The following is a 15,328-nucleotide window of genomic DNA, read 5'->3' as shown; positions in this document are numbered from 1 at the left end:
TTATATTCTTATAGTCTCTTATGCTTTTTCAGTTAACTGCTTTTCTTTTAGTCTGTATTCAGCATATATAGGCAGTTTTGATTTTGGTTTTGAACACAAGTAAATACTATCTTACTCCCACACCAGCTTTATTAATATCTCATTTGTTACTCTGGCCTGTCAACATATACGCTGATCTTCAAGAGTTTATTTCCACCTGTAATAACCTTTTGGGTAACTTATTGACATGTTAAACTCAAACATTTCAAACCCAAAGTTATCATTTTCACTTCTCTGAGCCTCATGAATGTCAATAAATGATGTTCTCCAATCACCAGGGAGTGAGACTTTGGAGTCAACTTTGAATAATGTCTTTCCTTTAACCCCCATAGTAATTACTGTCTTTTTCCTTCTTCATGTAGAAAACTTTAAACACATACAATATTAGACAGAATAGTTTAATAAACCCCTTGTACTGACTACTTGGTTTCAACTATTATCAATATGTAGCCAATCTTGTTTCAGCTGTACCAGACAGTCCCAAATATCACATTGGGGGCAAAATTGCCCACCATCTCCAGTTGAGAACAAGTCCTGTAAATTATAGCCTTGATCAGATTAAGATTTTTTTATTCTTATTTTGTCAAATATATTATTGCAATATGGTTGATTAAAAAAAATTATTTTATAGACCAATTTTATAGACTACTATTCTCCCACATTAATTTGAAGCAAATCTCAGATATCACATATGTCACCCATGAATATTTCAGGAGGAATTTCTAAAAGATATGCTCTCTTTTTAACATAATAGTATTGTTATTACATCCCAAACTTTAAAAATAACATTAAATGTTGAGTCAGTACTCAAATTTTCAATTGTCTCTTAAATGTCAAAATACAGTTTATTTGAATTGAAATTCAAATAGGAAGTTTATCATTTATTGGTTAATGTGTCTCTTGTCTCTAGGTCTGTAGGTCCCTTTTGCTTTTGCATTTTTGTTGTTGTTGTTTTTCATAACTTTTGTGCTATAGTTTCATACCATTGGGATTTTGCCGATTATATTCTAGTCATATCACTAAGCATGTTTGCCTCTTTTCATATTTCATGTAACCCAGGGCTTCTTAACTTCAATACTATTGACATTTTTGGCAAGGTCACTTTTTTCCCTCATCCAATATTTAAAAAAAAAATTTTATAGATTCAGTGGGTACATGTACAGTCTTGTTGTAAGGATATATTGTTATAGTGGTGAAGTCTGGGCTTTTAGTGTACTCATCACTTGAATGGTAAACATTATACCCAATGGGTGATTTTCAACCCTGAAGATAATTTTTTAAAATTGTTACTGGGGCTATCCTGGGTATTATGGGATGTTTAGCCGCATCTCTGGCTGGATGTCAGTAGCACACACATACACTCAAGTTGTGACAATCAGCTACGTCTCCAGACAGTCCCAAATATCACATTGGGGGCAAAATTGCCCACCATCTCCAGTTGAGAACAAGTCCTGTAAATTATAGCCTTGATCAGATTAAGATTTTTTTATTCTTATTTTGTCAAATATATTATTGCAATATGGTTGATTTTAAAAAAATTATTTTATAGACCATATTGTATTCTTTCAAAATGAGGCTCATATGGCTAGCTTTCTCCTTTTAGGATGTCAGAGGCTATTGCTTTTCACACAGACCCAGTAGTTCATCAGGAGAAAGAAAATTGTTACATTCTAATTGGTTCATTTGTTAGCAGAGTCGGGGGTCTCACTCTGTTGCCTAGGCTGGAGTGCATGATCACGGCTCACCATGACCTCGACCTCCTGGGCTCAAGTGATCCTCCCACCTTAGCTTCTCTAATAGCTGGGGCTACAGTCATGTGCCACCATGCCCAGCTAATTTTCTGAGTTTTTTGTAGAGATGAGGTCTCACAGTATTACCTAGGCTGGTCTTGAACTCCTGGGTTCAAGCGATCCCTCTGTCTCAGCCTCCCAAAGTGGTGGGATTACAGGCATGAACCGCTGTGCCCGGTAATAAATTTAAATCATGTGTAATATCAATATTCATTTCATAAATATTTATATTTAATATATTCAATGTATTTAATACATGCTCATCAAACCACTATTCTGAGTACAGGAACAAAAGACAAAAGTGCTTGTCTTGATGGAGCTTACATTGTAATGGCAGAACTTGATAACAAAATATAAGCATATTATGATATCAGATAAGAATAATTGCTGATAAAATATAGCAGATTTATATAGTAGATAAGGGAGTGGGGATGATACAAGGCACTATTTTAAACAGAGTAGTCAGGAAAGGCTCTCCTTGACACCTGCACAGAGAAGTGACTAAAGTGAGAGGGTTCATTTTAATTGAGTATTCTGGTTCAGTAGCTGCAAACTATAAATAATTGTGAAAAGTTTTACAAGATAACAAGGAAGCCGGCCACAATTCTGGGGTTGCTGGCAAAAGACAGGAAACCCTTGGGTCAGAGACAAAAGACTTGTAGCACAGCACACTACATGACCTTCACATTATCCTTGATCCCCAAGTCCCACAGGGGTGATGCAGAAGTGGGCCCAGGTAGATGTTGCACACACCATGGGTCTATGAGGAATCCCAAGTTTAGGAAAACCCCAGATATATCTTCTTTATTATACTGGTCAGAACCAAACCTGCTCTCCTCACTGGAGGGAGACCCTACCTCTGGCTCTCAAGGCTATTCACTACACAAACATCCTTGAAAAGACAGTTTGGGACAAAAACTGATCTGAGATGTGAAGAAATGCCCTGGAGAACAGGCTCCCAGCATCAGCCTTTAGGGTACACAAGAATCACCTGTAGGAGTTTTTAGATGCAAATTGCTGAAGTCAACCTCCTGTGTTCCTTATGCACAAAGTCTGGGACAAATCTAGGAATTTGCTTTTCAAACAAGCTACCAGATGATACTGATGCTGCTAGCCAGGAAGCCCTACTTTGAGAACCACTGTTTTGAGTCTATTAAACAGATGACGTTTTGTTGCTCTGTTGTTGATTTGTTTCATTGGGCTATGCATTATAATCAGCAACTCACTATTCCAGACTACTTATACTTGTATTTTATTTGATTAAATCTAGTAAATAACATATCTCTTATTAGAGACAATTCTCACATCTTACAATGTGATTGAGCTTCTTGACTTTTATATTTCTACTCCAGAGAAACCTTAGCTATTTTCAACTTCAGATTATCCAGATATGAAAAAAAGGAGGAAATAATTGAAATAATACAGAAAAAACTCTGCTTCTGATAGTATCTTAATAACTGTAATGGTAACCTTGTATTTAATGGCAATAATATTAGTGACATTATAGCAACAACATTCACGAACCGAAGCACAGATGTTGGGTGTCATATAACAAGTGCTGATAATTTTCTTATTCTCCCGTTTATCCTTTTCTTTATTTTATTTTTCCATATACTGTAACATACTCAGTTTCTTCAGCTGTAAAAAGTTTTTTAAGTCAAAATTGAATTTAAATGACCAGGTATTATTTAGAGCTTTCAGATTATACATAGGTCCAGAAATCAATACCATTAATAAAGAATATCAGAATTGTTGTGAATCTGGTAGTGTTTTGTTTTATTAAGTTAATTCCATAAATGGCCAGAGTCGTGCAGCTAATAACCCTATGAGAAAAACACTTATTGTTATTTAAAATAGCATTTTCATATTCACAATTAATTTCAAATGAGTTATGCAGTTAAATAGATTTACCACTAGAGGGTAGGGTAGATTTGGAGACTGCTTGTGTTTTTCCTCAGTCCAGGGGTATTTACTCTATTTAGTCAATAGATGGTGTTTGTGCTTATTTTAGAGCATGTTAGCTCCTGCATTTTTTTAAAATTAAATTTTAGAGAAGTTTGTAGACAAAAGGTAGAAAAACTAGCACTCTGCTAAGCATTTTATGTATTATTATATTGTATGCAATAATATTCAAGCATATTATATTGTATACAATAATATTCATACTACAAAAATACTACAAAATTAGTAATATACCAATTTTACGAAGTAAGGTATGGAGGATAAATTGTGTGTGCAAAATTTCATGGAAAATAGTAAAACCAGGATTTGAATTCGGGTCTGCCTGACTCCAAAACCCAAATTTGTCCAATAGTCCACATTAATAGACCAAATCAAACTTTAATACAAATAAATATCTCACATGATCTCATGCTGCATAGTAAGTATCTTTGTTACCACTCTTGCCTCTTCATTTCCTGCAGTATGTGTGACGTGTTTTTGTCACTGCTTCTAGATTTGTAAGCTCTGTCAATTCAGAGAACCCATGCTGCTTCTCATTATATTTCCTCTATTGCATGGCACAGGCCAAACACAGGGGAGCTCTTCTTTAATTATTGAAGCTTATTAGTATGTGCCTGTATGATTAATGCTTCATTAACAAATAATTTAACAACCAATTGTTTTTCTCCCTGTGGATAACCTGTTCGTGTCTTTAATATATCAGATTGTTTGAAATGTCACATTTAATTAGCAAACATACTTGGGATTGGTTTAATCATTACAAAGTGTATTCCCAAACTTAAAACTACAAAACTTTCACTTTCCTGAGTGTGATTTATATCATCTTAATAGTTATCTCTTTTGTATGTTTACATTATAAAGACTGTTCAAACACACAAAAATTGAGAAAATAGTATAGCCCAAAATACTCAACTTCCAGCCTAAATAATTATTAGCATATGATCAATTTCATCTATATCTCACCACAACTGGCAATCAATTATATCAAAGCAAACTTTCAAACTTTCAGACACATATAATTGTATTGGTAAATATTTTTATATAGCTTTAAAACATAAAACATTTGAAAAGTAGCCACAATGTGACAATATCATGCCTAAAAGCCATGCAAATAAAACATTATTTAAATTATCAAATATTCATGTAATGTGTAAAGTTTCATGATTATGCCATAAATTAGTTTTTCCAAATCAGGATATAAATACTTCCATGCAGTGTATTTAATGTATAGGTATCTTAATATTCAGTCTATACTGACTCTTCCTGTCTTCTTTTATTCTTGACATTTATTTATTGATGATATTCCTCAGTCCTGATAAAATAATGCATATTTGAGAATATTTTATATTAATTCTTTCTAACCAAGGGCAATTCTTCTGCTCTAAGATCATCAGGTCTATCTAATTTACATTTCCAATTTAAATTTTAACAGTTATATTTCTCCCCCAAATGACCACACTAAACTCAAGTACTATATCCCTAATAAAATTCCACTTTCCACTCTCACCTTTTATCATCTCCTTCCATGTAACATCAAAACTATAAGGCTCCCATACGCAGCATCATATATGAGAGCTGGAATGTCTAAGCCTTAGTTTTGTCACTCTGTGTCTCCTGATCAGATCCAACACAAGGAACCTCTCACACATGTACCTTTTGATTTAACCAACAGGGGGCTTAAATTCTAAATTAATATCAGGTTTATTTCTGAGTTCTCCAGTATTTTTCTATTGTGATGTGACAGGCCAGTAATGTTATTAATATCCTTTTATTTTTAAGAAGGTGTTGCCATCTCCTGAATTTTCATCCTCCTATCAAAATATCAAGGTATGCCTTCAAGAATAGTTGGTATGTGATGGGGAGGTTTTTCTTCCTGGACTTGTTTGGTTACTCTATCATCTATGCCGGGATTTAATCTTATTTACATCACCTCCAAATGAGCTAACTATATTAACAATTAAAAGATCTTTCTGGAATTTCTATTATAACATATGAGTAAACAACATGATGGAATCAGAATGACATTTGGGTCCAGAGGAGTGCTGGTCTTCAAGGACACAGGAAGGTGGTTGCTTGAGAGATCTAATGCCTGCTATATGGTTTGCAAAAAGAGACGAGCACATTCTTATTTATTCCCAATTTTAAGGTAAATCTCCTAATTCAAAAGTATGTCTTGGACTCTAGTTGCAAATAGTTCAAAATATATCTCCTCCCATAAATTTGTATAATATACAATAAAATTGCCCTTGGCTATGTTATGTATATTTTGCTATTTTTGTTTGTTTGTTTACTTTTTTGTTCTGCTTTGTAGATCTGTGGTCAATTCTTAGTCTATGTCACATTTTTAAACATTTTTAGCTTTAGTTTTAAAATTTATTTCAAAATATAGTTGAATAAGTCCTATTTTGTTACTCTGTTTTGAATAGATATTCTTGAATATTTTTGCCCTTTTATTCTTGCTCAGAAGATTTGTGTTTCAAGCAAGTTTGTAAAAAAGTTCACCAGGATTTTTATGGAAATTGTATCGAGCTTTTTTTTTTTTTTTTTTTTTGAGTTGGAGTCTCACTCTGTCACCCAGACTGGAGTGCAGTGGCCGCTCCCGGCTACCGCAGCCTCGACCTGCTGGGCTCCGGCGATCCTTCTGCCTCAGTCATCCAAGTAGCCGGAATTACAGGCATGCGCTACCACGCCCGGCTGATCTTTTGATTTATTTTAGAGATGAGGTCTCACTGCCCAGGAGGGTCTCGAACCCGTGGGCTCAGGCAATCCACTCATCTCAGCCTCCCAAAGGCGCGGGATTACAGCTGAGCCACCAAGCCCGGCTATATCAAGCATTTTTAATAGTTTAAGAATTAAACTAGTTTGCACTCCCACCAACAGTGTAGAAGTGTTGCCTTTTCCCTGCATCCTCTCCAGCATCTGTTGTTTTTTGAGTTATTAATGATGGCCATCCTGACTGGTGTTAGGTGGTATCCTAGTGTGGTTTAGATTTGCATTTCTTTGAGGGTGAGTGTTTTTTTTCATGTATCTGTTGACTGCTCATATGTTTTCTTTTGAGAAGTGCTCCTATGTTTTCTTTTGAGAAGCTTCATATCTTTTGCCCACCTTTTAATAAGACTGTTTTTTTTTTCTTTAGGTACGTTTGAGTTCATGGAACCAACCATGCTGCCCACCAAAAGTGGACTAGATTTTAAAAATGTACATAGACACAATGGAATATTACACAGCTATAAAGAAGGACAAAATTATGAACTTTGTAGCAAGTTCACCTGTACAATGACCACTTATTTACCTAACCCTGAATCTTTAAGATAAAAAATGAAGTTTCAAATTAAAAAAAAGGAAGAACTGAACAAAATTTCCATGCTGATTCTCATTCAAAACATTGAATGTCTTAACTTTTATTCAAGTTGTTATCTATGTCCCACAGTAAAGCTGTGCTGTTTCCTACATACAGGTCTCTCTGGTTTTTCAGTCAAGGTATTCTTAGGAATTTCTTAAATATCATTGTTAGCATGAATTAGACTTTTTAAAAGTATATATCCTAAATAGCGATTGCTGGTTCATACCTATGACTATCAACAGAGGAGTTTCAAAATGACCTGTGGGTTTTCTCCAACTGTGCTCGCATCGCCCTTGGGGACTCATGCATTTTTCTCAGAGAGAGCCCTTCCTACCCCTTACTGACAAATATATACTATTTTACCTCTCAGGATTAGAGGGGGACACAATGTTAAGTTGCACTGAAGTAAACCACAGCTATTGGGTTGTTTTATCGTAGACTTATTTTATTATTATTCTTATTCTGCAAATTTTTTTCTTTAACATGGAGCCATTTGTTTTCTCAAATAAAACTCAAGCATTTCCTTGAAAAGGAAAAAAAAATCGCTTATATTAATCAACCATCACTGAATACAATATGTGTAAAATCCATGCCAATAGCTTTATCCAGTCATGTAAATCTGAAGTTTGCCTTTGGTCAGTTCGGTTTGGGTAGGAGGTGGCACTTAGTAAGTTAATTGAGATAAACTGAAAATAGAGAACAACATGCATAATAATGTATATTTTGTGAAAATTCAAATGCCAAGGTAGGGTGTTAGGACGGGAATAAACCTAAAATCTAAAAACACAAACTTCAACTTTTCTATATATTTGGGTCTTTTTCTGTCCTCACAAATCAGGTGTGTGTAGGAACCTTATGTTGGCCAAAAATGTACAAATCATTGCCTTAAACAAATAAATCATTGTCTTAATGGTGGAAGAGGTGGAGAGAGAAGCTTGACTATCTGATCTGCTCCTTGGAGACGGCATCAATAGCCCTCTACTGAAATAAAGGGGTTGTCTCTTTTCCTCATTTTCATAAAGTCAGTCGTGCCTGCACTTAATAATGGGGTTGTCGCCAATTTCTAAATTGATTACTTGAAACTTGTAACACAAGATTCTATGAAAATGATGCTCTAAATCAGAGACTCTCAGACTTTACATGCATGACAACCTTTTGAAGAGCTTGGTAAACATTGAGACTCAAGCTTAGAGATCCTGACTCAATATGTTTGGAGTGGAATCCAAGGAAACTGCATTTCAACAGGCTCCCAGGGATGTGGTATTTGTTCACAGCCCACAATTTGAGTAGCACTGTTGTAAATGATGGCTGCATTGCTACATCAGCTACCTAAGTCTTTTAAAAATCATCACATGCTACCAAGTGATAGTAATAGAATCTAAATCTGCTCTAGAACTCTAACAGAAAATTCCAGGAACATATCCCTTTCAACTGCAGTCCTACTTAGGATCATCCCCAACAAAAACAAAAACACGCTCTCATGCACTGTTGTATGAAACACCTCCTCCCTCCACAAGACCTTAGACAACCATCAAGAGGGAAGCAAAGCATAGGTTACTGGGACCTGAGGAGGGAAAAAAAAAAAAAAAAGATTTGAGCTATGCGAATTGCAAATTTGGGGGAGGAGTTGTCAGCAGTAAGAAAGGGCTCCGGGATGAGGGTTCCTTTTGGTTGCTACCAGGTTTCATGGGAACAAGACAGTGAGAGAATGTGGCTACCAATCCCAGTGACCCTTTGGGCAAATGCAGTGGACCAACAGGCAAGGAGAAATATGGGATTTCAGGATATTGGCTTCTCAGAGTGCTCCTTCTCCCAGTTGTCAATTTAGTATGATGCCATCTCTTCCTATCATAGTTAAATATGTAATCTAGACCCTGCCTAAAGAGGAAAGGGGACTGACATTTATTTTTAACATCTACTAAATGTCATGCACTGGGCTAGATACATTACATGCATCGTTGCATTTATTTTTTGTCCACATTTTACAAATGAGAGCCTACTGTGGAAAGAGCAAGAGCACAGATCCTATCCCCATCTGAATGGGTGGCTTTAAATGAATTACTTAGCGTCTCCAAGCAGTTTCTCCATTTGGAAGTGCGGGCAATCATTAATATTTTGTAGGATTGTGGTGAGGATTAAGATATATATATATATCTCTCTCTAAAAAAATTAGCTCAATGCCTGGTTTATAGTTAATGTTCAGTAAATGGTAGCTACAATTATTATAATTACCATAATTGTCCTATTGCTAAAAACAACAACAAAAAAAAACCACAAAAAAACAGAAAAGCTTGCAAAAGCTCAACTGTTTTGTAAGCAGCAAGGTCAAAATTCAAATCTGGGCACTTTATTCAAACTTCATTGCCTCAGTCCTAGCCATACTACTCAAAGTCTGGTTCAGGCTCCAGGAGTACTTTTACATCACCTGGGATCTTCTTAGAGAATTTCAAACTCCAGCGACTAACTGAATCACTGTCTGAATTTTGACAAGGTCTCCAAGTGATTTGATTGCACATTAAATTTTGAGAGGCAGATGGATTAAAAAGAAGCCCAAATCTCACCATCACACAATATGCCCATGTAACAAAGTTATGCATGTATCCCTTGAATCTCACATAATCTAATAATAATAAAATAAAATTTGAGAAGCACAACTCAATATTACTTGTCCTTAGATTTATTTCGTTTATCTGTCAGGCAGTGTTATGCTTGGTTATCTTGATGGTGAAAATCAACCACATCCACACTAGTCATGTTCAGAATGTGAGTTCAACAAGGGCAGGAATTTATGTTTGCTCATAGTTGCATCTCCACTACCTAGAATAATGACTGGCATATAGAGGAAGCTCAGTAGATATCAACTGAATATAAATGTTAAAATGGCAGGAATCTTTTAGAAATATTTTAAATATCAAAGCATAAGGAAGCACTGCTTTATAGGCATAATTCATTATCAAGCAAGGTCTGGATAAGATGGTGCTCTTCATTTTATTCATCCCAAATACTAGAGGAGATAAAGAAAAAACTGGTTGTTTTGCTACCTTTTGTGCAAATTAATCTCATAACCGCAGAAACCCAGAGCTGTCATCACATTCCTGTGTTCATGACAGCTTTTTCAAAACACTTGGTTTCTTTTTTCTTTCCTTTCCTTTCCTTTCCTTTTCTTTTCCTTTCTTTCTTTCTTTCTTTCTTTTCTTTTCTTTCTTTTTTTATTTATATGGGATCTCTCACTCTATCACCCAGGTTGGAGTGCAGTGGCATGATCACAGCTCACTGCAGCCTCGGCCTCCTGGGCTCAATAATTCTCCTGTTTCAGACTCTCAAAGTGCTGGGATTGCAGGTGTGAGTCACTGAACCCAACCAAAACACTTGGCTTGTATTACATTCAGCTTGTCTATTGATAAAGTTCTTAAAGCTTACATGTCACAATCACTTTTCAAATAAAAACCTTAGACATGAAAATGCCTAAATATAAATAATACACTTAATTCATCTCTAATATTCACTAAGAGAATCTCTGCCTCAAATATTGGTTTTTAATTCTGAAATAGGCCAAAATGTTTTTATGGATTCCTTTTAAATCAGTCACTATAGTAATTATCTGAATCTAGAAAAGTCTCTTTCTGCACTTCGCTATAGTTATTTGTCTATATTTCAAACATCTACCACTAGACTAAAGGTCTCACAAAGGGCAAATCATCCCTTTTTAAAAATTGTTGTCTAAGTTACCAACATCATTCTTCTCAGACCTGGAAATGACAATACAGAAATTTATATGGAAACATAAATGACCACGAATAGCCAAAACAATCCTTAGCAAAAGAAACAAAGCAAGAGTTATCACACTTCCAGACTTCAAACTATACTATAAGTCTACAGTAATCAAAACAGCCTGGTAATGGTACAAGAACAGGAACAGGAGCTCCTTGTAGAACAGGATAGAGATTCTGGAAGCAAAGCCTCAATTCCTCAACCAACTCGTCTTTGACAAAGCCTCCAACAACAAGCACTGGGTAGAGGAGAACCTATTCAGTAAATGGTGCTGGGAAAACTGGCTGAGCACAAGCAGAAGATTGAAACAGGTCCCCTGCCTATCACTATACACAAAAATTAATTCTAAGTGGATCAAAGACCTAAATGTAAAACCTCAAACTGTAAGAACCCTAGAAAATGCAGGAGAGACTCTTATGGAAGTTGGAACTGGCAACCAATTCCTGATCAAAACCCAAAGTGCTCATGCCATAAGAGATAAAATAGACAAGTGGGACCTCATTAAACTGACCAAGCTTCTGCAAAGCCAAAGAAACCATCAAGAGAGCAGGGAGACAGCCCACAGAATGGGAAAAAAATATTTGCCAACTGTATATCTGACAAAGGCCTAACATCTAGGATCTACAAGGAGCTCAAACACGCCAAAAGGAAAAAACAAACAGCCCCTTTAAAAAGTGGGGAAGAGACATGAATAGACACTTCTCAAAAGAAGGTATATGGGCAGCCAATAGACACATGAAAAAGTGCTCAGCCTCACTCATTATTAGAGAAATGCAAATCAAAACCGCATTGAGATACATCTAACCCCTGTAAGAATGGCCATCATTATTAAAACAAACAACAGATGCTGGCAAGGATGTGGAGAAAAAGGAACGCTTCTACACTGCTGGTGGGAATGCAGACTAGTACAACCTCTTTGGAAGACAGTGTGGAGATTTCTGAAAGAACTAGAAATTACCTTCCGTATGACCCAGCAAATCATTCTACAAAAAAAGATACCTGCACACATATGTTTGTTGCAGCTCTATTCACAATAGCAAACATGGAACCAACTGTGTTGCCAGTCGAAGCTGGACTGGATAAAAAAAAATTGTGGTACATATACACATTGGAATATTATGCAACCATAAAGAAGGACAAATATACAGACTTTGCAGCAACTTGGATGGATTTGGAGTCGATCATACTCAGTGATTCATCAGAGAAACAAAGAACTGAGTTCCATACATTCTCACTCATAAGCTGAACTTGAACAATTATAATTCTATAAGAAAGCAATTGGCAGTAGTGGAAAACTGTCAGGGGAAGGGGGGGTGGGACTGGCAGTTGAGGAAAACTGCTAGGAGAGGGAGGGGCATGCCTCATCAACAAGGGGAGGGAGGGGCGTGCATGATCAATGTTTATATACCTAACCCTGAATTGTACCTCTCATCTTTATAATAAATAAATAAATTTTAAAAATAAATAAATAGAAAAAATTGTTGTCATGTAATGTTTGGGATATTGAAAAAAATACACACATGCAACATATTCAAGTTGTAAAATAGCAAGCTGAACATCCTAAATGCAGACTCAATATAAGTAACAGATTATTATTTCTATAGCTTCTGCCTGTGTGCTTATTGTTGGCTTAAAAAAAAATGCCTCCCAAATTATATTAATTTTGTAATCTTCAGAATCTGAATAATCTGTATGTATGTATGTCTGTTAGTGTCCATAGTTATATAATTATGTACATATATACATGTAATATTCTATGTGACTTTTTGTTAAAGAAGACAGTAATGCAGTAAAATTAATACCGGACAGGATATCAATTCTAACCTTAGTTCTGCCATAAATCTTCAATCTTAAATTCTCAAGGTGCCAGTGCATGTTTCTTTTAAATAAAAAAAAAAAAACATGAATACATGATCTCTAAGGATCCCAGGTACTCTAAAATGACTCTATAAAGAAATTTTATTAAGCAATTGAAGAGAGACAGAGAAAGAAGTGGAAGTTTAATATAAGTATCAACTGAATTCATTGCTTTTGAAAGTTTGTTATGACACTTATAGAAATATAGAATTACTGAAATTTTTATGTGGATTAATCTATTAATGAGTTATTGTCATGACTTCTGCCCTTGATATCACATGTAGAAAGCCCTGCATCACTCAAATATAAATATATTTACTTAAATTTTCTTCAGGCTTTATGTTGTTTTGTTTGATATTTAAATCCTTAATTCACTTGGCATTTTCTTTGATATTTGGAATGAGTTAAGTATTTAGTTTTATTTTGTTTCAAATAGCCAATTGTTCTAATACCATCTGGGAACTAATCCATCTTAAACAAGTCTTCATTGTGTTCTAAAGTCTTAGCACTAAAATACATTTTATATTGAAAGATTGTATTATTTTAGTTTACCTTAGCATGGCTAGAATAAACCCTATTTGGTGGATTTAAATTTGCTAATACGTTATTTAGCATTAACAAATCACAATTTATGAGTATGGTCTGCAGTGAACGTTAACATTTTTATTTTGTAATATCAGGGATATTTTATCCTGTCAGATGCCTTAGAAAATCTCATTTTTTCATGCTTTTGAATAGTTTAGTTTTCATAAGAGCTGTCTGTTATTTGGCTATTTGACATAACTATAATCACTTTAGTTTTATTTTATTTTCAATTTTAAAGGTCCATGTGCAGGTTTGTTAGATAGATCTATTGTGTGATAGTGAGATTTGGGCTTCTGATGAGCCCGCCCCTCGGGTAGTGAGTATGGTACCTGATGGGTGTTTTTTTAACCTTTATTCCCCTTCTTTCCCACCCCCATTTAGCACTCCCCAGTATCAGTTGTTCCCATCCTTGTGCCCAGTGTTTAGCTCCTGCTGAATAGGGAGAATATATGGTATTATGTTTCTGTGATAATTCACTTATAATAATGGTCTCCAGCTGCATCCATGTTGTTGCAAACGACCTAATTTCATTCTTTTTTATGGCTGCATAGTACTCCATGGTGTATATGTACCACATTTTCTTTATCCAGTCCATTGTTGATGGGCACCTGGGTTGGTTCCATGTTTTGCTATTTTGAATAGTGCTGCAATAAACATACAAGTGCAGGTGTCTTTTTGGTAGAACAACGTATGCTCCTTTGGACATATACCCAATAGTGGAATTGCTGGGTTGAATGGTAAATCTATGTTTAGTTCTTTGAGAAATCTCCAAACTGCTTCCCACAGTGGTTGAACTAGCTTGCATTGCTACCAATAGTGTACCAGTTGCTAGAATTATAATCTATAACTCCTTTAAGCATGATGAAGAGATGCTTTAAGCATCTTGAAGAGATGCTTTATTTTCCTTTAAAGTTCTTCTATGATTTTTCTGGTTTCTGAATTTAATGTTTTATGAATTTCTGAACATAATGTTTTATGCTTCTAGATTTAATGTTGATTGATTATTATTTCACAATAAAGTTTCCACTTCACTCAGAAACATGGAAAGTTAATGTGCATCAAGAATCTCTAAGAGTACAACATAAAGAGATTTTTACAAATTTTTTTTTGCCACGAACATGTTGCTGTTTAATTCATCCTTTTGTAGGACTATTGTTCTAAGTTATTCACTTTGGGAAATGCTAACACGATGTCTTAAAGCATTCCTTTAAATTTGTTTGCAAAGAATTATGGTCTGAATTTTGTATATTGCTTTTTCTATGTTTATTTTATATAATTATTTTTATCCATAGAATTAGCTCTTGAACATATGTATCCATTCTTCTATTTTTCTAGGATTTTTCTTTTTCTTTTTTTTATTAATCAATATTTTTTATTATGGTTTTGTGGGGTACTGTTAAGGGTTAGGTGTACAATTATGTTTCATTCAGGCACCCTGTTGATAAGCGGTGTTTTCCCATCCCCAGACAGATATTTGCTACTGTTAATCCAATCCTCCTCCCCCGCATAGTTTCCCAGTACCGTCAGTCATTTTCTTATAGTATTACATTGGATGTTCAAGGTCCATTATATGAGTGAGAACATGTGATATTCGAATCTTTGTTTCTGTGAGAGGTCACTCAGTATTATAGACTCTAGTTCCATCCAGGTTGCAGTGAAATTCATGATTTTGTTCTTTTTTATGGCTGCGTAGTATTCCATCGTGTATACGTACCACATTTTTTAAATCCAGTCCTCTTTTGATGGGCAGCATGGTTGTTTCCAGGTTCTTGCTATTGTGAACAACACTGCGACAAACATACGTGTGCAGGTATCTTTTGTATAGAGTGATTTGTGTTCTTCAGGGTATATTCCCAGTAGGGGGATTGCGGAGTCATATGGAAGGTCAATTTTTAGAGCTTTTACGAGTCGCCACACTGCTTTCCACAGAGTATTGCACTAGTTTACACTCACACCAACAGTGTAGAAAGTGTTCCCTTTT

The sequence above is a fragment of the Carlito syrichta genome, unplaced genomic scaffold (genome assembly GCF_000164805.1).
Source record: "Carlito syrichta isolate Samal-C Ts95f unplaced genomic scaffold, Tarsius_syrichta-2.0.1 Scaffold303242, whole genome shotgun sequence".
Lineage (NCBI taxonomy): Eukaryota > Metazoa > Chordata > Mammalia > Primates > Tarsiidae > Carlito > Carlito syrichta.
Note: the sequence above shows the minus strand (reverse complement) of the source record.